Here is a 27893-nt window from a genome sequence, read left to right on the forward strand (position 1 = left end):
TAGCAAGACATAGCATAATAAAACACAACAAAATAGCATAACAAAACATAGCATAGCACAACAAAACATAGCAAAGCATAACAAACATAGCATAACATAGTATAACAAAGCACACAACTCCCCCACAAAACCCTCCCACACACACAACCCACACACCACACCACACAACCCCCACACACAATCACACACCCCCACACATACAACCCCCACACACCCACAACCCCCACACACCACACAACCCCCCACACACACAACCACAACCCCCCCACACACACAACCCCCCTACACACAACTCCACATGCACACACAACCCCCCCCCACACACAAACACACAACCACACACACGCAAAAAACACACACAACCCCCCACACACACAACCCCAAACACACACACAACCACACACACACACACAACCACACACACACACACAACCACGCTTACATCACCCCACACACACAACCACACACACAACCACACACCAGGATAGCAAAACATAGCATAGCATAACAAAACATAGTATAGGAGAACAAAACACAACAAAATATAGCATAACAAAACACAACAAAACATAGCACAACATAACATAACATAACAAAAAGCATAGCATAGCATAGCATAGAATAACAAAACACAACAAAACATAGCATAGAATCATGGAACATAGCATAGCATAACAAAGCAAAGCATCACAAAACAGCATAGCATAACAAAACATAGCATAGCATAACAAAACACAACAAAACATAGCATAGCATACCAAAACACAAGGAAACAGCATAACAAAACAAACATGGCATAGCAAAACATAGCATAACAAAGCACAGCATAACAAAACAAAATATAGCATAACTTAATACATGGCATAGCATAACAAAACACAACAAAACATAGCATAGCATAACAAAACATAGCATAGCAAAGCATAGTATAACAAAACATGTCATAGCATAGCAAAACGTAGCATTGCATAGTATAACAAAACACAACAAAACAGCATAGCATAACTAAACATAGCATAACAAAGCATAGCATAGCGTAACAAAACATGGCATAGCAAGACATAGCATAATAAAACACAACAAAACATATAGCATAGCAAAACATAGCATAGCATACCAAACACAACAAAGCATAGCATAACAAAACTCAACAAAACATAGCATAACAAAACATAGCAAAGCATAGCATAACAAAACAAAACATATAGCATAGCAAAACATAGCATAACAAAACATAGCATAAGAAAGCAAAGCATAACAAAACAGCATACCAAATCATAGCAAAGCAAAACAAAGCATAGCATAATGAAACACAACAAAACAGCATAGCATAACAAAACATTGCATAACAAAGCACAGGAAAACAGCATAACAAACAATAGCATAACAAAACACAACAAAACATAGCATAACAAAGCATAGGATAGCTAAACAAAACAGCATAGCATAACAAAAAAAGCTTAGGATAGCAAAACAAAACTGCATAACAAAATAAAGCATAGCATAAGAAAACAAAACATAGCATAGCAAAACAGCAATTGCAAAGCATAGCATCACAAAACAAAACATAGCAAAACATAGCATTGCAAAGCATAGCATCACAAAACAAAGCATATCATAGCATAGAAAAACATAGCATAGCAAACACAACAAAACATAGCATAACAAAGCATAGCATAACAAAACATAGCATAGCAAAACAAAGCAGCATAATAAAGCACAACAAAACAGCATAGCTTAACAAAACATAGCATAGCAAAACACAACAAAACATAGCATAGCATAACAAAACACAACAAAACATAGCAAAGCATAACAAAACATTGCATATCAAAACACAACAAAACATAGCATAGCATAACAAAACATAGCAAAGCATAACAAAACATTGCATATCAAAACAAAACAGCATAACAAAGCATAGCATAACAAAACATAGCATAGCAAAACGAAGCATAGCATAATAAAGCACAACAAAACAGCATAGCATAACAAAACATAGCATAGCAAAACACAACAAAACATATCATAGCATAACAAAACAAAACATAGCATAGCATAACATAACATAACATAGCATAACAAAACAAAGCATAGGATAGCAAAATAAAACATAGCATAACAAAACAAGGCATAGGATAGCAGAACACAACAAAACATAGCAGAACAAAACATAGCATAGCAAAGCATAGCAAAACAAAACAAAACATATAACATAGCATACCAAACGCAACAAAACATAGCATAGCATAACAAAACAAAAATAGCATAACATAGCATAGCAAAACACAGCAAGCATAGCATAACAAAGCATAGCATAACAAAACCTAGCATAGCAACGCATAGTATAACAAAACAAAACATAGCATAGCAAAACATAGCATAGCATAGTATAACAAAACGGCATAGCATAACTAAACATAGCATAACAAAGCATAGCACAGCATAACAAAACAGTATAGCAAAACAAAGCATAGCATAATAAAACACAACAAAACAGCATAGCATAACAAAACATAGCATAGCACAACAAAACAGCATAGCACAACAAAACATAGCAAAGCATAACAAAACATTGCATATCAAAACAAAACATAGCATAACAAAGCATAGCATAACAAAACATAGCATAGCAAAACAAAGCATAGCATAATAAAGCACAACAAAACAGCATAGCATAACAAAACATAGCATAGCAAAACACAACAAATCATATCATAGCATAACAAAACATAGCTTAACAAAACACAACGAAACATAGCAACGCATAACAAAACATAGCATAACAAAGCACAGCATAACAAAACAGCATAGCAAAACGAAGCATAGCATAATAAAGCACAACAAAACAGCATTGCATAACAAAACATAGCATAGCAAAACACAACGAAACATATCATAGCATAACAAAACATAGCATAGCATAACAAAACAAAGCATAGGATAGCAAAACAAAACATAGCAAAACAAAACATAGCAAAACAAAGCATAGGATAGCAAAACAAAGCATAGCATAACAAAACACAACACATAGCATAGCAAAACACAACAAAACATAGCAGAACAAAACAAAACATAGCATAAGAAAACAAAACATAGCATTGCATAGCATAACAAAACATATAGCATAGCAAAACATAGCATAGCATAGCATAACAAAACATAGCAACGCATAGCATAACAAAACATAGCATACCAAACACAACAAAACATAGCAAAGCATTACAAAATATAGCATAAGAAAGCATAGCATAACAAAACAGCATAACAAATCATAGCAAAGCAAAACAAAGCATAGCATTATGAAACACAACAAAACAGCATAGCATAACAAAACATTGCATACCAAAGCATAGCATAGCAAAACACAGGAAAACATAACATAACAAACAATAGCATAACAAAACACAACAAAACATAGCATAACAAAGCATAGGATAGCTAAACAAAACAGCATAGCCTAACAAAAAAAGCATAGGATAGCAAAACAAAACAACATAACAAAATAAAGCATAGCATAAGAAAACAAAACATAGCATAGCATAACAGCAATTGCAAAGCATAGCATCACAAAACAAAACATAGCAAAACAAAACATAGCATAGCATACCAAACACAACAAAACATAGCATAACAAAGCAAAGCATAGCATAACAAAACATAGCATAGCAAAACAAAGCATAATAAAGCACAACAAAACAGCATAGCATAACAAAACATAGCATAGCAAAACACAACAAAACATAGCATAGCATAACAAAACATAGCAAAGCATAACAAAACATAGCATAACAAAACATAGCATAGCATAACAAAACAAAGCATAGTATAGCAAAACAAAACATAGCATAACAAAACAAAGCATAGGATAGCAAAACAAAACAGCATAACAAAACAAAGCATAGCATAACAAAACACAACACATAGCATAACACAACATAGCAAAACACAACAAAACATAATAGAACAAAACAAAACCTAGCATAAGAAAACAAAACATAGCATTGCATAGCATAACAAAACATATAGCATAAGAAAACATAGCATAGCAAAACACAACAAAACATAGCATAACAAAACATAGCATAGCAAAGCATAGCATAACAAAACAAAACATATAGCATAGCAAAACCTAACATAGCATACCAAACACAACAAAACAAAACAAAGCATAGCATAACAAAACATAGCATAAGAAAGCATAGCATAACAAAACATAGCATAACAAAACATAGCATAACAAATCATAGCATAGCAAAACAAAGCATAGCATAATGAAACACAACAAAACAGCATAGCATAACAAAACATTGCATAACAAAGCATAGTATAGCAAAACACAGGAAAACATAGCATAAAACAGCATAGCATAACAAAACACAGCATAGCATAGCAAAACAAAGCATAGGATAGCAAATCATAGCATAACACAACAATCCATAGCATAACATAACAAAACATAGCAAAACAAAGCATAACAAAACCAAACATAGCATAGTATAACAAAACATAGGATAACAAATACAACAAAACGTAGCAGAACAAACAGCATAACATAACAAAACATAGCATAATATAACGAAACAAAGCATAACAAAACATAGAACAAAACATAGCAAAACACAACATAGCATAGCATAACAAAACACAACAAAACATAGCATAGCATAACAAAACAGCATATCATAGTATAACAAAACATATAGCAAAACATAGCATAGCATAACAAAACACAAAAAAAATGGCATAGCATAACAAAACATAGCATAGCATAACAAAACATAGCATGACAAAACAGCATAGCATAATAAAACACAACATAGCATAACTTAGCATAGCAGAGCAAAGCATAGCAAACACAACAAAGCATAGCATAGGATAACAAAACACAACATAGCATAGCATAAAAAAAATAGCATAACAAAACATAGCATACCGTAACAAAGCATAGCATAACACAACAACACATAGCATAACAAAGCATAGCACAATAAAACATAGCATAGCGTAACAAAACACAACAAAACATAGCAAAACAACACATATAGCATAGCAAAACATAGCATAGCATACCAAACACAACAAAACATAGCATAGCATAACAAAGCATAACACACACAACCACACACACACACACAACCACACCCACAACTCTTTATCTATCTATCTATCGCCCTCACTATCTATCTATCTATTTATCTGTCTCACTCTATTCATCTATCTATCTATATCGCCCTCACTCTATCTATCTATCGCCCTCACTCTATCTATGGCCCTCACTCTATCTTTCGCCCTCACATTATCTATCGGCCTTACTCTATCCATCCATCCATCTATCTATCTATCGCCCTCACTCTATCGCGTTCACTCTATCTGTTTATCGGCCTCACTCTGTCTATCTTTCTATCTATCTATCTATCGCCCTCACTCTATCTATCTATCTATCGCCCTCACTCTATCACCCTCACTCTATCACCCGCACTCTATCTTTCTATCTATCTATCGCCCTCACTCTATCTATCTATCTATCGATCTATCTTTCGCCCTCACTCTATCTATACTGGGCTCCCTCTCGCTATCTATCTAACTATCTATCGCCCTCACTCTATCTATCGCCCTCACTCTATCTATCACCCTCATTCTATCTATCTATCGCCCTCATTCTGTCTATCTATCTACCTGTCTATCTATCTATCGCACTCACTCGATCGCCCTCACTCTATCTTTCTATCGCCCTCACTCTATCTATCTACCTATTGCACTCACTCTATCTATCTTTCTATCTATCTATCGCCCTCTATCTATTGCCCTTACTCTATCTATCTATCTATCTATCTATCGATCTATCTTTCGCCCTCACTCTTTCTATACTGGGCTCCCTCACGCTATCTATCTATCTATCTCCCTCACTCTATCTATCTCCCTCACTCTATCTATCTCCCTCACTCTATCTATCTCCCTCACTCTATCTATCACCCTCATTCTATCTATCTATCTATCGCCCTCATTCTGTCTATCTATCTACCTGTCTATCTATCTATCGCCCTCACTCGATCGCCCTCGCTCTATCTATCTATCTATCTATCTATCTATCGCCCTCACTCTATCTATCTATCTATCGCCCTCACTCTATCTATCGCCCTCCCTCACTCTATCTATCTATCTATCTATCTATCTATCTATCTATCTATCTATCTATCTATCGCACTCACTCTATCACATCACCACAGTATCACTCAGGGGCATCAAAACATCACTATGCGCTACCACAGCATCACTGAACACCCCACAGCATCAATCGTCGCCACCACAACATCACTCAGCGCCACCTCAGCATCAATCTGTGCAACCATTCAACAACAACTGGTTCAAATATGACCTCTCAATGTTTCAAGCTTTATTACAGATGTCACAAAAAGAAGTTAATATTTCACTTCTGTTCTTGGATTTTCGTCAAAAAAAAATACACTGAACATAATCTTCACAAAGTTATTTACAAAAGTTTAAGCTATTGCCATTATAAATTACAATAACTTTTATTTAAGTATTAATTATTTCAAAAAATTAAAAGCCATTGTTATTTGTAATATCAATACATCTAAGTCACGTAAATACAGCACATATTGCAATTCAAAAGCTATAGGTGTCACATTTGCGAAAGTTATAACTATTGGCATTGTAAATGACAAAGCTATTAATTTAGCTATTTTCAATACCAACACATAAATAAAAAATGTGTCATTTACAATACCAATAGCTCAAACTTTTCTAATGCGAGACCTATTGCATTGCAAATGCTTGTTCTATCTTGTCGCCAATTGAAAGTTACACATGTAAAATGTTACAGTGCAGCCCCAATGATAGCCAATGGGACACACCCTTTCAATTGTGAAAAACGAAATACACAGTATTTCACGATCAGAACATGTCACACACACCAGTACAAGTCCTACCTTTCACATACACTGCGCCCTGCCCATGGCGGTACCTTGGTCCTGGCAAGTGGGTGCACTTGCCAGGTCAACATGACAGTTTAAAACTGCTCTTGCAGACACTACAGTTGTGGAAATGAACATTTTTTAGGGGCCCGCCGGTGCAAGGGTTCACCCTTATCTGTCCACTGGTCCTTAAACCAACAAAATAAAGATTGGCTCTATAGCTGGAATATCAAATAACACGTTTATTAATTACTCATGAGTGGGACTACATCAATACAACACCCTCTGGCACTGTATGAGATAGTACAAGGTATAGAGAATCCAAGGGTCTTTTATACCCTGTTTGTTGCTGAGTAAGCATGGAGACTCAAATAAAAGTACAGGCATACACCGGAATAGCTATCGACTAACATGGGCAGATAGATATCACTTGCTCCACAAAGTAGGAGGGGAGACAGAACTGCTTATGTCAGTTGAAACAGCCTGACCGTGACATTCTAAAACAGGTACATTCTAGCAACTACAGGCCTTTCTGAGCTTACACAGTGCTCTGGCTCAGTACTGAAGGAGTTAACTACAGTTGAGGACTCAAGCAGAATAGAAAGGCAGGCAACATTGAAGACGGCAGAATCACATGGCTTAAAAAAATGGGTGCCACAACTAAAATGGCTTCAGCTCACGCTTGGGCAATTATCTGCAATTTCCACACAGTGACCAGTCTGAGACACATTTACAAGGCTACTCGTTTGTGTGGCATACCATTGGATGTCCAGAATGGCCGAATATAAGGCCTGAAAGAAAAACTACAAAAATAAGTGTACATAAATTTAATTTACTTTGAATGAAATGCTTAATATACTTGGTGATTATGCTGGAAATCTGGTATGGACCTCTGTTGGACATCTCTTTCCTAACCCTTCTTGCACCTGAGAGTGTTAGAGGATATGTTGTAGTGCATTCTGTGCTAAGATTAAATCTCGAACGTGTGGAAAACCCAATGCTATGTGCTCTAACACTTTTTCCATCAATGTTGTTCCTACTGAGCAAACATAGGCACATAACTATTCTGTAATCCAGGGCAAATAATGTCATAAATTGAGAATCAGTTGCCTTGACTGCTGAAAATAGGTCCACTTGTAAAAGTCTTAATGGAGGAATAAGTATATATATATATATATATATATATATATATAGATATATCAGGGTATGTGTGAACAAAACATAATAGCCCAAAAAAAAAACAGGGATGACAGACCGTTTCACTATTGTTTTTGAACCATCAGCATCATGCAGCTTACCTGCTTGGATAGTAATTGTAAGAAATAAGGTTATTGGTTAAGGGGGTGGAAGCGCCACTCAGGCTCCAACCACAATTCATGTCGGGGTGAACCGCAAAAGTCACTAAATTAGCCTCTGCTTAACCCTTGGGTAGCTTGGCACGAAAGCAGCCAGGCTTTACTCAGAGGCAAAGTAAGTATTTATGGAGCACTCAAACAGTAATGAAGTGAGAACACAACACAAAAAAAATCCCAAACAGATTTTGAGAACATTTTAATAAATAAAATATCAGAATGGCAAAAATCCAATTAGTAGAAGTGGAGATATTGAATTTCAAAGTTTTAGGTAAATATAGCGCCTAAACGCTGGAAGTGCCACTTGCAGTCATCTGGTCGTGCTAGACTGAGGGAAAGTCACAAGGTGAGCCCAAGCACAAGCCGGATATAGGATCAAGTTAGCCCTGCTGAAAAATTTGCCTTCTAAAAATCTGGTGCAAAGAGTTCTGTTTGCGGTGGAGGAGCAAGTGGAGCATCAAGGATGGTCATCAGGGTGAAGAGCAGGCCTGGCGTCCCTGTAGCGTGGAATTTGCATCGGGCATTGTGGATGGTCATTGCTGGAGCTTTGCGTTGGCGATCACCATTGCGCTGTCATTGCTGTAGCACGAAGTGCATATCTTGCATTTACGGCGTCGCTGTAGAATGAAAAGTCGGGTTCACCTGAACTTCATGTTGGAGATCGTCGCAGGCGGAAGATTCTTAGCCAAAACATAAGGATTTCAGCCTTCTTTACAGAGGAGTGCACTCCGAGGCCGGCCAAGGGACCAGGACCAGAGAAGGCAATTCATGGGGATCAGTGACTTGCTCTAGCAGAGGCTAGCAGGGCTTAAGCAGGTCCATTTGCACGTCTGGTCAGTTGGGCAGATGCAGGACAGGTCTTTGGAGCTTCTTATGTCCTTTTTTAGGTCTTGCCAACGCAACACGCATGCGTTGCATAGGCAAAATGACCTATTGCTGTCGCCATGGCTTTTCAGCCAAACATGTGCACACGTTCCATTGCCTTCAATGGCAACGTGTGCACGTGAGGAGATACACTTGCAGGAGCGAACGCCATAATATGGTAGCAATTATCGCTCCCACAAGTGAATCGCGCAGGTCTCCTCTCCTCCCTCCCTCTGCCGCACGCGCTCTCCCCCCTGCTGCCGGCAGCCTGCTAGCGTGAGCTTCTTTTCCATTTCAAGCACTGAGCATAGGTCGTGCTTTCCCGGTCTCGGTTAATCACCCTACCCTGCGATAACCGAGCCTAGTCCTTACTGCTGTGTCTTGAATTCACCACGTGTATTTAGTTCTTAGTCACAAAAAGAGTTGTGCACGATGCAAATTACCATCTCAAAGTGCCCCACATGAGATGAAGGTGAGGCGCCTAAGTGGCCGTCTGCTGCTAGGTGTGAAGTAAGGGAGCAAGCCTCAGTGACACCGTGCTGTTCTCCGGTCCCTACCTTGGCGCGGAGAGCAGCGCAAGCTCCCGGTCCTTTCCCTCGGGGCAGTTGGGACTCCAGTGGGGTGCCCTTCAGTGGGCTGCCATCTGAGGGGCGCGGTCCTCGGTGTCCAGAGGCCATCTCCGCTCTATCCGCAGGCTCCCGACGCGCAGCAATCTCAGTCGTGCTCCATGGGAACGGCGGGTTTGTTTTCAAACGCCTTGTGGCCGCTGCTGAGGATGTGCTGCGTCGAATCTTAAGTGTCTGTACTGGGTGAAGGAGGGGTGTCTGGTGGATCATGGCTGCTGGAAAGGCTCTTCAAAAGCCTCAGATACCTCACCCAACCCGTGGAGGGCGCTGTCAGCCTTCTCTTCTATCTGTAGGATATCGGCGGCTTGCAAGGTGCTTTGTTGTGATCTGGTTTCTCTGGAGACGGCCCACCTATGGTTGCACTGCACCCCCACCCCCTCTGTGCCCGCAGCTACCAGCCCCAGAGGGACCGGGCGGATGGAGCATGACGAGGCAAAACAGCTCTGTCCCACAAGTGTAGATCAAAACCCGTCGATATCGGTGCTCGGCCAGATAGGCAGTGGGACTCAATTTTATGTGAAAGCAATTTTATACAGTCAAACCAAGTGAGTTAATAAAAATTAATTGAAGATGGTTAACTCCGCTTTCCATTCTTCCTAGGTCGGTAAAAAGTAAGTAGCCTAATTTTTTTGTTATTGTTAAGGGTCATAAAAAGCATAAAACAAGCCGACTATCAAATTGATTTTTTATTTCAACAGAATAAGCAACATCTTCAAGTTTAAACTACTGTAAAATATTTAATGAAATAAATATACATTAACAGAAATTCTTTATTTATAATTTGAGACAGGTAATAGTGATGTATGTTACTTGCAAGACTTAAAAACAACGGAAACGTGTATGAAAGAACTACATAAATACAATGTATTTTTATGGCAATAAGAACGCGTTGTAATACTACTAAATAAAAGAGCAAGAACTCAGCAACGGAACGCATAGAGCACAGCAGAGCCCGGGAAACTCCTGTCAGGGACTTTTGGCTGTCAGTGGAAGTTTATATTTGCGTAAGCAAACCCATTCCTTGAATATGTTCAGAATGCAAAGCACTATCTCTCAGAGCACCGATTCCAATCAAAGGAAAAGCACATTACACTCCTTCACCTTGTGACAACCGGATCACCATGTAGGAAGATTGTACGGTAGATTTGACCATAGCTTCTATGCTATAATGCCCCTTGAATTGCATTGAAGTCGGAGACATTTCAGGAGGGAGAGAGAGAAATGGTAACAGCGGTTAGGAGACACCTACTTTATTGCACAAGAGGAGGCTGCCCCTTTCCAAAATAGCATGTTTTGATGCAGGTGCTACATATTGCATGTTAATAAAGGACGTTTTTCTTAGAAATTGTGAGACGACTCTTAATTTTTAGGTCTGGTTTACAATGCCACTGTCAAACTGACCTTATGCTTACAATATACTTAAAAGTGGGATTTGTGTCTGCCCTTTCAATCACTGGCTTCAGATTCTGTCAATTACATCTGGCTCAACCTTTAGGCACTTTTCTTTCACCTGATGCTACTGGCTGTTAAAGTGTATCTTTCCACCTCCAAAACAGTGACTGCATAGAATTGCATTAGCGATTATTTTACATCCCAGTGCGTATTTTTTAAAAGAATAAATACCGGGGTCCATGATTTTGTACAGCAGCCGGCGGCTGGCACTAATGAATATAGGTGTGCTGAATACCAAGGCTGTATTGTCTTGGTTTTCCTCATGTCTCTTTAATCCACCACTAGATATTCCCTGCCCATTTATCTCACACTTGCATGTTCTTTTTCTTTACTGTGTACTCACTTTGTAAGTTTTTCTGTCTTTCTTTCACTTATTTTCCCCCTAGTGTGTTTTTTCTCACTTGATCTGGGTCAAAGTCTGATGAGGAAAAATAAGTGCTGTTCCCCAAAAATAAGTACCATTGAGCGTCACCTGCAACCAGAGACTCAAGTTAACCGCATGCGTGCGGGCGGAATTCCGCCCGTACGCTGAGTTTTTTTAAATCGCATGTTACGTGACGAGCTGGGCTCGTCATGAGCGTGCGAGGAGGCTACCTCATGACGAGCCCAGCTCGTCATGAGCGTGGAAGGGGTTAAGGACTGTTACAGCCCTTCTGCCCACTCCTGAAGGTTTATTGCCAAACCTCCTGTTTGTCTCACCTTTCCAACTGCTCTTTCCCAGCTGGCCACCCTTCTTTGTTCACACCTCGTCCCCTCCTTCATTACCCTCTGTGCTCCTTGTGTGCCCCACCTGTCACTGCTTCTTGATAGTCTCTCCAATCCCTCCCTCTTTCGCCTGTGCAGTCCTTACTCTTTATTGCTAGTTTCTCGCTCTTCCCTCCTGCCCCTGAGCACGCCGTGTCCCTCCCCCCCACCCCTATTCCACAAGCATACTTCCTTCTCTGGATGTTCCCATAAAAGCTGCCAGGACCAGGTGTTTTTATTTTCACAGAGTCAAGAGGAAGTCTATACTGAAGGTCCCTACGACTGCATTACTCCTCTTATCGTTTCTATGTGCAAAAGAATGTTGTTAGCTAGCACTAAACCCTTCATTGCTTTCTGCCATGCAAATGAAAGAAGGGCTATAATGAAGGTTTCCTCGCTATCTCACCTTTGCCATAGGAACAAAAGCAAAACTGTATGTAAGGTAAGGGAGTGTTCAATGCTGACTCACTTTTGTTTCTTTGAATGCTTTCATGTACTTATGCTGCATGCATAAAAAACTAGCTCGATTGGCTTTGCCAATGCATGTTTTATGATGTTCTTTGGCATGTAAGCGTTGCTATGGAAGTAGTTGTGGACTTTTATGAGGTTTTGCAAAATTTATATTAAACTAATTTAGAAGTCATCTTTTGTTAATTCCCAATTTTCAGTGGCTTGACATGAAAGAGACTAATGTACCTTATAGACCTGATCCAGCGGCATACCAACAACAACAGATACTCCACTACACTAGATTCACCTAGGCTCATAAACACACAGAATTGAGTAAACCACTGGAGTCAAAGTTTATAGTTTTCACAATGTTTAGAATTAGTTATTTCATACTCCTAAACTTTCACTGATCAAAAAGTTCTTTCCTCTGATCAATGGACCTTTAAGTGATCTAGTTGACGTAATAATTAACACTAACTCTAACTCATTCATTGAAAGCAAATAACCACAGACTCGGGGAAGTTTTAAATCTTTATCTAAATTAAATGCATGTGAATCACTTCAAAAATACAGTACAGTCACCATCATTCATAGTAGAGAAATTCAAATTGATTAATCATCAAACACATACTTCGGACTCCTGCAATGATCAATGTTCAGAAAGGGAGAGGACAGAGAGAAAAGGACATCTGTAAATAATGAGAATTGTATAGTTACCAAGAATGGTGTGAAGACCAATCCCCTGGCCAAAGGGCTGGTACGGGTCCCCTGGGATAGATCAGGCGACAAAGACTTCAGGACAGGAATCAGGACAGGATAGTTAACCTCTCTAATACAGACGGTTGCACCGCACCCCTCTCTGACACTCTCTTCCTCCTCAAGATTCTTCTGCGATCTTCTTATCTAACCCAATTAATTTTGGATAGAAAGATCAGCATTCAGGTTCTTCATCAGCATCTCACAGCATCATCACCCACGATTCACAGCATCTGCGTCTCCCGAATCTCTGCAAGACCCCCTCTGACTAACTAACTAAAACTATCTCAATTATACCTTTCGTTATTCATGTACCACCCACTAAAGTTTCAATATCGTAAAAATACGAGATATTATTGGTCAGGCAAGGGGGGATGATCATCACACCATGCATACATGACATTAAATTCTATTTAACTATTGTTCGCAAATCCATCCCCTTCATTTTTATTCATCATTTTGGTTTCTCAGACGCATTAAAGTTTAATTGAAACATTATTATAACAATTTGAATGAGACTTCTTCTTTATTGAACTTTTCACCGTCCGTTCCCAGGGCAGGACACTTTGCGACCTTGGCTTTCGTTCAACATCCGAGTCATCATTCCAGGTCAACTTTCAGTAGACCTGCGCAGTCATCACATGACTCCGCTTACTTCAATTATACTTGAGAGGCCCAAATGCCCACTAGTGATAAAGTCAGAAAGACCAATATTAATTTCACAAATAAATGGTTTCACTGTATACCACCCATCTCTACTCTCTTCCACTTTACTTATAAATATGTTCCCCGCATTAGCATTAGTAAAATAGCTCGTTTTTGTTTCAGCTAAGCAGATGCCACGCACGTGAGTCTTCAAGACGCCATTTTGGTGCCTTCTGCTCATGTGCAAGAGTTTCCCACCAAGCGATAGCTCGTCCTACTGCGTAGATGCAATTGACGCATAGGCAGTAAAGATTCCCCGTTTAAAGCGGTTTTAGACCTTCGTTCATGTTATTCGCGTTAATTTTCACATAATCAAGCTTCACTAACCCGTGTATTCATGTGGTGCGTATTAGTTATTCACGAAACATGATTTAATAACTTATTAGTAGAGTGGATCGCATCCAAGCAAGTTTCTTTTCCGCAAAACCTTGCTCCAGCAGACCCCCCCCTCCAATCCTTTTAGGAGAGATGGAGGAATCAAAAGTGATGGTCTATTACTGTGTAAAAGAACAAATTAATACAGTAGGTCTGGGCTTACATAAAGTGCACGCTTGGCATATTTCCGTTAAGACTAATCTTTCTCCCAGCTAGTAGATAAATTATCCTTACACCACTTATCCTGCCTCCGCTTTCAACCTAGCAGTCCTCCCACTTTGACTAAGCACTCTGTCTATTCCTCCTTAGTCCTCTATTTAGCCCTATGACTTACTGGTTATTCTTTTGCCCTACCACATTCCAAGTGATCTCTTTGTCCAGAGATTATCATGATTACATGACTGCAATAATTGCCAAACGCCTTATCACAAAAATTGAAATCTCCTACGCCCTAGCATTTGCTGCCTGGCAGCAGTCAATCGACAACTGGGCGCAAGCTGAAAGTGTAGCCCTTCATAGAGAGAGCACATTGGTATTGCGGAAATATCCCAATACAGCTTCTTGGGATGCCATTCTCCTAGCTCTGCATGCACACAGAGAGGAGGACTGTGTTTCGGCACCCACTGATACGGTTGGCAACCTGCCTCATTTGTAAACCGAGCGAGTAGGGCATCCCTGTTCCCCCACTTGACCTCCTATTTCCATGTCCCCGATGTTTGCTAGCCCACTGCCAGACTTCTTCCGTTCCTCCGTCCCCACCTTCCCCCTCTGATCATGCCTCACTTACAAGCACCACATACAATTTGTATGTGGCATTTGGGGAGCCGGATGGGTTTCTATAGCAACTAGAAGCTGAGAAGCACTAGATTTTTGGTTGGACCTTGACAGAAAAGAAACCAACTGTAGTGAATCTTTATTTCTCCTGCACATTGTTTGCTCTGGGGATTCCCTGGTTAAACAAACCTAATTGAAACATAGTGGATGCCCAATATTTTACGTTTTCTGCTGTGTTCCATCTCAGAGGTTACATGGTATATATCATATCCATACTGAAATTGTGTACATTGAGATGTTCACGTGATATGCTAATGTTTGAATTTCCCACACCATGTCTAACACGGTGAAGTAGGATGTTGGATACTTATACTTTAATTGTACTGTAAACCTAAGAAACACTGGTTGTGAATGGTAAAGAGATGTAGATCATGAAACTTGTTTTCAATAGAAAGATTCAAACAAAAAAAATGATTACATGACTGCATCAACACCCTCTCGAAGTTGCACAGCTGGCACACCTGTGCAGGTATACCAGCCAAGTCTTCCAAAACAGCATAACTTAAATAAAGATTCCCACAACCATGACAGCCATCAACTGAGGGGGTTTCCTACTCTACCCACTCTAATTAAAGCAACTTGTATTTGAAAAAAACATTTTTTCACTGTTCTGCTACCTTATCTCCAATACTGGGTTGAGAGTAGAAACAAAAGCAACTCCCTTAAAGATTGCCCCTGCTCCTCTCCAAACAAGCTTTAAATTACCTACCTAATTACTAGTAAGTAATATTAATTCCCAAGGAATTAAAAATGCAGCTTATCATCAACGATCATGGCATATTACTTGTATGCTCATTGTGGCTTAGCCTGGCTGCCTCTTCTTTCTTGAGAGACGTCCACATATCCTAGGCCATATAAATGTTTGCCTTATCTATTGGAGCTTATTTGAATGCTCTGCTAAATACTAGGCACATAATCAGTTAAAAAAATGCTCATCTGTACCTTTATGACTACCATCCCTGGTAACTACTTTAAAGCATTCTCCCAAGGATGTATTGACAATAGGAGGACATCACCTCACTTTGCGCATCACGGCCACTCTTTACAATAGAATCCCCTACTTCATGCTCCATTTTCCCACCTGTGCATCCTCAGAATACAGAAGCCAAGCTGCCTCCTGAGATGATACTTTTCATCCCTATTATACACCTACTTCTTAAACAACATACTCGAAGTGCATCATCTTTTCATCACAGATAACTACTCCCTTCTGCCATTCTAGTTTCTGTTCCACTTACAGTAAATTCCAGACATGCCTACGTAATTGCATTCCTGGCGGACTATTACATGTGCTTACCCCAATGCTGAGATTTTAAAATCCATTAAAAACCAGTGAACAAAAGTCTCCACAACACTACCCTCTTCCACTTCTTCAAGTTCTTCCTGGCCATCTCACCAATGAGTCGTGCAGATCTCAAATTTTCAGCCCAACTCCAATACCTTGAACATTGTAATGCAGTTAAAAAACCAAGAATGATAATGGTCTTCAAAAATGGCAATCATTTCACCACCCAGATAATATAGTCAGTGCTACAACATTAGCATCTAACTGTAGTAAGATCATTTTCTCACACCGCCAGGAATGCCTAACTATTCCTTTCTGTCCATACTAATGCATTCTCCTGTCTCTAGCAAGAGCAACTCCCTAGCAAGAGAATCAAGGTGGAACTTGCACAGAAACAGGCTCACTACCAGGAAAAGTCCCTACATTGGGATTTCTGTCTCTGTCCATGCTCACTGTCCAGGCTGGGTGGAGTACCATAGAAAGGGCCAATAAGGCAAAGATAAACCAACGGTCTTAAGTAAACATGGTGCCAGGCAGATAGGTGCATTCTACTCTTAACATTAATCCATATTTAGTTCCCCCGCATCACTTCCTAACCCTCACACACATTAGTCCTAAACTCCTCATGTTACCTCACCCACACCATATCTGGGCTGTAGACCCTTCAACCTTTTGTCATCTTGCTGGTTGGGCACCCTTTGCCTTGGCAGAAGACCTATCACCTAGTTCTGGGCTTGAATTTGATACGGTCCCTCATTTCACTTCAAGACTAATTGCCACCTGAATATCCGACCTAACCTGACCCACCTCATATCCCATCTCATGTTGCTCAAACTATATAACACGGCTCCCTACCTCACAGCTACCTTCACAGACCACGCGACTTCTTCCTGGTTATAAAATCCCTCCTTCTGTTAAAAATTCCATGCCAACGACTACTCTTAACCCTCTCCCCTCCTCCCCCACTCCTCCCATCTGCATTTACCACCCTCTTAACTGTCATGGTTCCTCCGCACATCAATATTTATCCTACCCACTTTAAAACGTCACCACTGTATCCCCTTCAAAGAAGTTTCCACATTGGCAACTCTTCCCTCCTAGCATTTATTTCCCCCTCTCCAAGCACTGTCCAGATGTAGTGCTTTCATCTTCCTTGGTGTTGCTAGGAGTGGTATGCGCTTTCCTGCTCACCAGTTCTACTGCTTACTGTATGCCAGCCTAAATCAGCTTTTTGGCATCACCACATTGACACCGGCGGAATGAATGATATTTATCACTGAACCTCATTAGAACTTTGCCACTAAAAACTCTGCAAGATGACGTCCAGCATGGTTGAACTTCGGCAGTGGCAACTTCTGAGTGAGACATTCTCTGCATCTACCAGCTCAAGCTTGTTATGTGGGCTACCACCAAAAATCGCCAACACAATTGTATATTTGAACGTCAAGCCCCCGTGCCTGACTCTGCCATGCAAGGCATGGTGGCCTTAGAGAGAAAATAAGAAAATATGCCCAAAGTGCCAGGAGAACATTCCCAACACATCAAAGAAATTTCTTAGGGATGCTTATTTAAATAGAACATACCCCGCAGGCCGCAGAGAGGCTTACCCAGCATGCATTTTTGCTTCAAGTTCTTTGGCAAAGAAAAGGGGGATTTGGTGGGCGGTTTGGCAACGGGATGAACAAAACAAGATCTCACCTGCATAAGAGGATTGACGGATCGCCTGCCATATTTTAAACAGCCACCTTATTGTGGATTGATTACTTTTGATTCAACTCACATATTTGGTGCCATCAAACTTCACAATGAAATGCCAATGCTTAGAAGTATACCGGAATATTCAGAAATACTTGTGAAGGTTAATTTGCAAAGGAAACCCGTTTTAATTACATGTGTACTAGAAAATCGTTGCCTTGATGTAGCCTTCTCTTTTCATACACTCGCCTACCCCAGTAAAAGTGTCATCATGATAAAGTTACCTCTGTTACATCATCTTCCTGTTTAAGTAATTCTCAGCAGTTTTTCAAAAGAAGTTGTTTGATAGTCAGCTTTTCAAATCACAAAACGCTTCAAATACCTGTTGAACGAAAACACATCAAAGGCTTCTATCGAGCTTGTATAATGTAATCTGGTGCTCATGTAACGCACTCCAATGTCCTTGGTCTGGTTCGTGATGTATAAAACTGCTAAATATATATATGGAGTACAAAATGCACCACTGGACCTTGTTTTAACACAGAAGTGGATACAAGGCCATACCTCATACTCTGCCGGAGAAGGAGGTTTCTCAAATTTTCTAAAACCACTGGCATCAACACCAAGATTTTTCAGAAACCTTGTGATTTTAGTAAACGGATGCCACAGGCCAGCACTCCACTCTGAAAAGTGTTACAGCTCCACACTCCAATGCAGGTCATGATCTGCTACTTTTCTGGGCAGATCAATATCCTGGACACAGTTCATTATTGAAGGGTGTGGTCAAGGGCGTGAGGTTTACAAACAATTGCTATTATTATTATTAAATCGCACTGCCTCATGTCCAGTAAAGTTAGTGGGTTGCAAATGCTTACCGTTCTAAAAATAGGGTTGAGGTTGTCAAAGGCTTGGGAACCACAGGTATAGCTCATTGTTTGTTTAAACTCTTTCAAGGTTATCTAGAGTGGCTGCAGCAACTCCAGCACCCTAATTACAGCGCCACTGCGAGATATATCTCATTCACTGGTAGCTTCAGGTGAGAAAACCAATCCTCTCACTGTGAGAGGACACTAGTCTGCAGTCCTTACAGGCAGGAAGGCAAAATGCCACCAAGCGGTTGTAACTACCATAAACTTGACTTTTCAGTAGAGGAATACATCACCGAAAAATCAAAACTACTCCTCGTCCTTGCCCCCCACCCACAGAATGCAGCAATTAAGCTTGGCATCATCCAGAAGACACAACTAGTGCCGCCTGTCACTGCAGGAGTAGATTATTGCCTTCACTTGTAAGAGAGGGGGCAGATCAAATAAAGGCCACTACTCCAATGCTCGCCTACAGGTGAACACATCATCCACCAGGCATACACATCACCAGCCGTCAGTGCACGCTTCCACCAGGCACACACCACCAGCCGTCAGTGCACGCTTCCACCAGGCACACACACCACCACGCGTCAGTGCATGATTCCACCAGGCACACACACCACCACCCGTCCGTGCACGATTCCACCAGGCACAGACACCACCAGCCATCAGTGCACGTTTCCACCAGGCACACACACCACCAGCCGACAGTGCACGTTTCCACCAGGCATACACACCACCAGCCATCAGAGCACGATTCCAAGAGGCACACACACCACCAGCCATCAGTGCATGCTTCCACCAGGCAAGCACACCACCAGCGCACGCTTCCACCAGGCATACACACCACCAGCCATCAGTGCACAATTCCAACAGGCATACACACCACCAGCCATCAGTGCACGCTTCCACCAGGCACACACACCACCAGCCGTCCGTGCACGCTTCCACCAGGCATACACACCACCAGCCGTCAGTGCATGCTTCCACCAGGCATACACACCACCAGCCGTCAGTGCACGCTTCCACCAGGCATACACACCACCAGCCATCAGTGCACGCTTCCACCAGGCACCTTTCACTCCAGTTCGTGTTATATAAAAAAAAACAAAAAACAAGTGCAATGCAATAGGTCTCACATTACTGAATCTTTGAGCTGCTAGTGTTGCATTATTATGAGCAATGCCAACAACTCAAACTTTTATAATGCGAGACCTATTGCATTGCAAATGCTTGTTTCCCATCTCATTCTCAGGAGGCCAGCCAGGTATGCCTTGGAGTTTCTGGTGGTCCCAGGTTCAAGGAGCAGTCCAGTCTTTCTTCCTCAGGCAGAAGGGCAGTTGTTCTTCTGTGTCTTCATCAGGTCCCGAAATGATCTGTTGAGTGGCTCAGGAGGTCCAGTATTTATACTTGGACCCAGCTTAAAAGGGGGGGACTCCATATACTCTCCCCCACATCTGCTTCTGGACAGTTCTTCCTTTTCCCTGCCAAGGCTGCAAGTAGTCCCTGGTTACAAAAGACTGGTGTAAGATTTCTTGTGTGTGGTGGGTGCAGTCCTTTGAAATGTAATTGGGACAGGGAACAGTTCTGCACCAACCATCCTGCCACAACCTAGGCCCCCTTTGTCTTACTGTCTGGGAGGAATACACCTAGGTCAACTGTCACACTATTCACAGTTATGTGATTCAGGACAGGAGAGGGGGCACCGAAGGGTTAGGCAAGAAAATAGCAAACATTCTAAAAGTGTTATTTTCAGAATTGTGACTTGCAATCTGACTTTACCATTAAAAAATATTTTAAATAACAATTCATTTGAGTGCAAACATAATGTTTGAGGCATATGAGCTGTAGATCATAGGCTTTAGCATAGATTGACATCTAGTGTGGGTCCGGATTTTTGCACTTTGTTTTTCTTCGAAGAAGTCTTTCCAGTCACGTGGTAGGTGACTCCTCCTTTCGGTGATAGTGCGCATGGGCATCGACTCCATCCCTAGATATTTCTTTTCCACCATTGGGTTCGGATGTGTATTGCTGCTCTCCTATTTGATATTGTTTTCAAACTTCTTGGACGCACAATTTTCTACACTCTACGGTATTGTCATAGATCACGGTTCCCAATTCGACGCGCGTCATTTCAACTGAGAAAACCTTTGATTGAGAAACTCGAGGCGGGATGTTGGGCCTACCCGAGCCAACCGCTTTAGCAGCCGAGGGAACGGACTCCATTTAAACTATGTCCCGGGTACGTGTTAAGTTTCCAGTCACCGATTTGCACGAGGTCTGCAACATCTGCTTATCCCCGGAACACAACGAAAAAAACTGTGATGCGTGTCGATCTTTCCTATCAAAAATGACAATTTGTAATAGTCGGGTTCAACGCCATGAGAAGCAACGCAGCAGCTCCGTACCGTATATCTTCGGCGAATATCCCGATATCCTACATCCAGTTGAAGGAGCCGAGGAAGAAGAACAGTTCTCTGTGTCCGAAGCAGATTCTGACATGGAAGAAGATCAGATTATCACTCCGGGTCAGCGTACCGTTAGTACTGATGCCCTTGTGCCTAGTCAACATAAAACAAAGACTCCTGTACCCCCTTCGCCTCCAGACTCAGGTCGGCACCGACGGAAAGTTTCTGATGCCCCGCCCCCAACCCGGCTCGAGCCGGCCCCATTCCGGTGCTGAACCAACACCTTCGGCACGAAACATAAGTCAAAGCATCTACCGGTCACCACACCACCGGGACCGAAGGACTACACCTTCGTCACCAAAGAGGTTGGAGCCGGAAATCTCCACACCTAAAGGTTCAGAGCCAAGGTCATCCTCACCTACAGGTTCGGAGCCGAAATCCTCCATGCCTGCAGGTTCAGAGCCGAAATCCTCTGCATCGAAAGGCTCAAAACCAAAACATCCAGCGGCAAAACAATCGCAACCAAAATCTTTACCACTGAAAGGCTCGGAGTCAAAACCTAGCAAGCACAAAGACTCGCAGCCTAAGCCTTCTACACCAAAAGCGCCGGAGCCGAAACATTCGGCGCCCAAATCAGCGCATAAAGAAAAGGACACCCCATCCAAAGAGCCTTGGTCTGAGGAGACACCTTTGGATCCAAAGCAAAATAGACTTGTGATTACCCCTCAAACAGGTCACATTCATGCCACTCTTCCCAAAAAAACGGGAGATTGATCTTTCAGAGGACTCTCCTATAGCTCTTAAGAAAAAGAACATGGGTACTAACCCTTCTCCCCCTTACATTCCACCTACCTCTCCTCCTCCGAATCCTAATTTGATTATCTCACCATCAAATTCACCACCACCTCCAATTTCACCTACCACACAGGATCAGGATTATGGGGTTGGCATAAAGACAAAGAGCAGAATATACCACAGGATCAGGATACAGACAACGACCCTGACCTGTATCCTTCTAGACCCTCCCCACCTGATGACAAGGTTGGATACGCTCAGCTCATTAACAGAGCTGCCCAGTATCACAGTGTGGAGCTCCATAAAGAGCCATTGGAAGAAGATATCCTCTTTGAGACATTCACTTACTCCCAAAGCTCTACTCACACTTTACCAATGCTAAAAGGCATGTTAAAGCACACAGATGAGGTATTTAAAGACCCGATTAGGTCAAGAACACTCACACCCAGAGTAGACAAGAAATATAAACCCGCTCCTACAGATCCTGCTTACATCAAAGGTCAGTTGCCTTTGGACTCTCTTGTAGTCTCTAACACTCGCAAGAGAGCTAACTCTCAAACCACAGGTGAGGCCCCCCTCCTGACAAGGAGTCCAAGCACATTGAGGCCTCAGGTAAGAGAGTTGCTACACAGGATTCAAATTATTGGCGTAGTGCAAACGCTCAGGCTCTGCTAGCACGCTATGATAGGGCTCATTACAATGAGTTAGAAAACGTCATGCAACACTTACCTGATCAGTACAAGGAAAAGGCTAACGACCATATACAGGAAGGCAAACTCATTACTAATTCTTCCATTAAAGGTGCACTAGATGCAGCAGACACAGCAGCTCGTGCTGTAAATACTAATGTACTGTTGCGCAGACACGCTTGGCTTAGAATTTTGGGATTTAAACAAGAGGTACAATCCTCCATAGTAAACCAGCCTTTTGACAAAGAACATCTTTTCGGGCCAGCGGTCGATACCTCGCTTGACAAAATAAAGACAGACACTGAGGTCGCAAAGTCTATGGGGGCTTTACAATTACCAACTAATAGAGGTTCCTTTCGCCGCTCCTTTTACAGGGGTGATTCAAAGACGGTGTCCACCCAAAATCCCTCCTCCTTTTACAAAGGTACCAACCAATCCCCCTCTTCCAGAGGTTATTTTAGAGGAGGTTATAGGGGAAACAATAAAAGGGGAAGAGGGAGAGGTAATTCCACACGTACTTCCCTGCCAACAAACAGTGACTTCCTTCAGCTACCCCCTGATCATTCCTCTCCTGTCTGGGGATGTCTCTCACAATTCCTACCTGTCTGGAACTCAATCACCTCAGACAAGTGGGTACTACATATTATCCAGTATGGTTACTGGCTGGAGCTTACCAGCACTCCCCCAACTATTCTTCCAGGACCACATACAATGCCACCAGAACATCTCACCCTCTTAAAACAAGAAGTTCTCTCTCTCTTGGAAAAACAGGCCATAGAACTAGTCCCATGTCATCAACAAGGTACCGGAGTATACTCCCTGTATTTCTTAATTCCCAAAAAGGACGGCTCTCTCAGGGCCATATTAGACCTCAATTAATCAATCAGCAAATTTGTATAGCGCGCTACTCACCCGCTAGGGTCTCAAGGTGCAGGGGGAGGGGGAGTCGCTACTGCTCGAACAGCCAGGTCTTGAGTTGTTTCCTGAAGGAGAGATGGTCCTGGGTCAGCCGTAGGTGGGTGGGGAGGGAGTTCCATGTCTTGGCCGCCAGGTAGGAGAAAGATCTTCCTCCAGCTGTGGTTCTGCGAATTCGTGGGACGGTGGCGAGGGCGAGGCTGGCAGATCGGAGCTGGCGGGTGGGTGTGTAGAATGCGAGGCGGCTGCTGAGGAATTTGGGGCCCATGTCGTGGAGAGCCTTGTGTGCGTGGGTGTGGAGTCTGAACGTGATCCTCTTGCTGATGGGGACCAGTGCAGGTCTCTCAGATGGGCAGAGATATGGCCGTGACAGGGGATGTCCAGGATAAGTCGTGCAGAAGCGTTCTGTATGCGCTAGAGTCTTTTCTGGAGTTTGGCTGTGGTTCCAGCGTAGAGGGTGTTCCCATAGTCCAGTCGGCTGGTGACGAGGGCCTGGGTGACCGTCTTCCTGGTTTCGATGGGGATCCACCGGAAGATATTTCGGAGCATGCGCAGGGTGTTGAAACAGGATGACGAGACGGCGTTGACTTGCTTGGTCATCGTGAGGGAGGAGTCCAGGATGAAGCCCAGGTTGGGTGCATGGTCCGTTGGCTTGGGGGCGGTGCCCAGGGCAGGGGGCCACCAGGAGTCATCCCAGGCAGAGGGGGATGGTCCCAGGATGAGGACTTCCGTCTTGTCTGAGTTCACTTTCAGACGGCTGAGCTTCATCCATTCCGCGATGCCTTTCATTCCTTCCTGGAGGCTGGCTCTGGTGGGGTCGTTGGAGAGGGAGAGGATCAGCTGGGTGTCGTCGGCATAGGAGATGATGTTTAGGTTGTGTTGGCGTGTGATGGCTGCAAGGGGGCTCATGTAGACGTTGAAGAGGGTGGGGCTGAGCAAGGATCCTTGCGGAACGCCGCAGATGACTTCGGTGGCCGCGGATCGGAACGGGGGGAGGCAGACTCTCGGTTCTTCCGACGAGAAACAAGATGATCCACTCCAAGGCCGTTCCTTGGATTCCGGTGTTGCTGAGGCGCTGTATCAGGGTGCGGTGACATATGGTGTCGAAGGCTGCTGAGAGGTCCAGGAGGATGAGGGCAGCTGTTTCCCCGTTGTCGAGCAGGGACCTGATGTTGTCGGTAGCTGCGATGAGGGCGGTCTCGGTGCTGCGGTTTGCTTGGAAACCAGACTGCGAGGGGTCGAGGGATCCGTTTGTCTCGAGGAAGGCGGAGAGTTGTTTGTTGACGGTCTTCTCGATGACTTTGGCAGGAAATGGGAGGAGCGAGATGGAGTGGAAGTTCTTGAAGTCCATGGGGTCCGCGGTGGGTTTATTCAGGAGGGCGCTGGCTCGGCATGTGTCCAGCTCTCCGAGAAGGTGGCAGATGCGAAGGAGCTGTTAATGATGTCCCGGATTTGGGGTGCGATGATGGAGTCGGCTTTGTTGAAGATGTGGTGAGGACAGTGGTCGGTTGGGGAGCCGGATTGGATGGTGTTCATCGTGCGGGTGGTGTCTTCGGTGCTGACCGGGGTCCAGGTGCAGAGGGTGGTGGTCGTGGTGGGGGGCGCTTGTTCGGTGGTTGGGTGCGTGGTCTGTGCGCCGAAGCTGTTGTGTATGTCGGCGTTCTTGCGGTGAAAGAACGAGGCGAGTGAGTCTCAGAGGTCTTGCGAGGGTGTGATGTTGTTGTTGCAGGCGCTGGGGTTAGAGAGCTCGTTAACGATGCTGAAGAGTTCCTTGCTGTTGTGGGTGTTGTTGTCCAGACGTTCTTTGAATGTTGTCCTTTTGGTGGTGCGGATCAGCTGGTGGTGTTTGCGGGTGGCGTTCTTGAGGGCTGTCATGTTCTCTGGTGTCTGGTCGTGGCGCCAGGTTTTCTCGAGGGTGCGGCTGGTTTTCTTGGAGTTTTTGAGGTCGTTGGTGAACCACAAGGCTTTCTTGCTGCCGGGTCTGCTGGGAGGGTTCTTCAGTGGCGCGAGGTCATCGGCGCAGTTGGTGAGCCACTGTGTGAGATTGTGGGCTGCTTCGTTGGGGTCCCTCGTGTTGGTGGGATGGTTCTGGCTGAGGGAGGTGGTGAGTTGGTCGGCGGTGATCTTGCTGCAGCTTCTGCGGGGAAACTGTTGCGGGTGGTGGTGGGTCGTGGTTCTCCTGAAGTTGAAGTGGACGCAGCTGTGATCTGTCCAGTGTAGTCCGGTGAAGTGGCTGAAGGAGATGTTCTTGCCGGAGGAGAAGATGGGGTCTAGTGTGTGGCCGGCGTAGGGGGTGTTCGCCAGTTGCTTGAGTCCGAGGTTGTCCAGCAGGGCGGCGGTGTTGCTGTCATTGTTCTCCAGGTGGAAGTTGAGGTCCCCTAGGAGGATGTAGACTGAGGAGGTTAGGGCGTGCTGGCTGACGAAGTCTGCAATGGCTTCGCTGAATTGTGTGCATGGTCCCGGGGGTCTGTAGAGGAGAGTGCCTCTGAGGGTGGTCTTGGGGTCGGTGTGTATCTGAAAGTGAAGGTGCTCGGCGGCGGTGAGGGTGTCGTCGGAGTTGGTCGGGATTCGGATGGGGTTTCTGTGGACGATGGCGATGCCTCCTCCGGTTTGGTTGACGCGGTCTCTCCGGGTGATCTTGTAGCCTTCCAGGATGGCTATAGCGATGTCGGGGGCTGAGGAGGCGTTCATCCAGGTTTCTGTGAGGAAGGCGACGTCTGGTGATGTTGTGTCGAGGAGGTTCCAGAGTTCGACGGCATGTCTGTGGTCAGAGCGGGTGTTGAGCAGGATGCACTTGAGGTGAGTGTTGCTGGTGCCTGGCTTGGCGGGAGCGGTACAGGTTCGGAGGCAGGTGAATTTGCAGGCTTGGCAGGTGAAGGGTCCGTGGGTGCGTTTCGGGATGGCTCGGTAGCAGGCGGGGTTCCGGCCGGCGGCGTCGTAAGTCCGTCGTGTGGGCTGGCATCGTCAGGGGCCAGGGGTCCTGGCGCTGAGCGCGGTCCAGGTGCGGACGGGCGCAGACGGGCTTGCCTTTGGCGTGCCTTCGGCATGCCAGCGGCGCGCACGCTGCACGCGTCCGCTGCGCAGCCGCTTCGTGGTCTGCATAAGAGTGTTGACGGGAGGGAGGAGCAGCTGGGTGGTGGGAGCGGGGCGGCGAATGGGGTGTCAGGGGTGTCAGGGGGGCGGGGCCGCAGGGAGGCAGCGGCGGGAAAAGTGCGGCGAAGGAGGCAGCAGGAGACCGGGGTGAGCAGGCGGCAGTGGCGTGGGGGCGACCTAACCTGCCTCCCTGCGGCCCCGCCCCCCTGACCTAACCTGAAGGCAGGGTCAGAGGTCGTCAGACAGCTAAACCTCTACATTCAGTCAGACCACTTCCACATGGTCACACTTCAACAAGTGCTTCCACTGTTTCAGCAAGGCGACTTTTTATCCACTCTGGACTTAAAGGACACCTACTTCCATATCCCCATTCACCCGGCTCACAGACAATATCTCAGGTTTGTGGTGGATGGACAGCATTATCAATTCAAAGTTCTCCCATTTGGTGTAACTACAGCACCCAGATTCTTTACCAAGTTTCTGGCAGTAGTCGTACCTCATTTAAGAAGACAACACATTCACGTCTTCCCTTAACTAGACGACTGGCTAATAAAAGCCAAATCGCAACACAGCTGCCTACGCCACACTCAGAAAACAGTTCAGCTACTTTACGACTTGGGATTCACTGTGAACCTCACCAAGTCCTACCTCCAGCCATCCCACACACAAGCGTATCTAGGAGCCGCAATAGATACTCGCAAAGTACTAGCATACCCCAACCCAGTGAGGATACACAACAAGCAAAATCTAATATCACAATTTCAGCCACAACACTCGTTACCAGAAGGAGTGTTTATGCAATTGATCGGAATGATTACATTCTAACCTTATGAAAGGCTTCAAATGCGTCCCCTACAGGAATGTCTAGCACATCAGTGGAACCAGGCTCAAGGTCAGCTGACAGATCTAGTGTTGGTGGACGACCTCGCTCTCTGCAGTGGTGGAACTCACAAAACCTTTCCAAAGGGCAGCCATTCATTGACCCAGGTCCACAAATAGTGCTAACAGCAGACGCATCGCTCACTGGTTGGGGAGCGCATCTTCAAAAACA

This window comes from Lissotriton helveticus, chromosome 1_1 (genome assembly GCF_964261635.1).
Source record: "Lissotriton helveticus chromosome 1_1, aLisHel1.1, whole genome shotgun sequence".
Classification (NCBI taxonomy): Eukaryota; Metazoa; Chordata; class Amphibia; order Caudata; family Salamandridae; genus Lissotriton; species Lissotriton helveticus.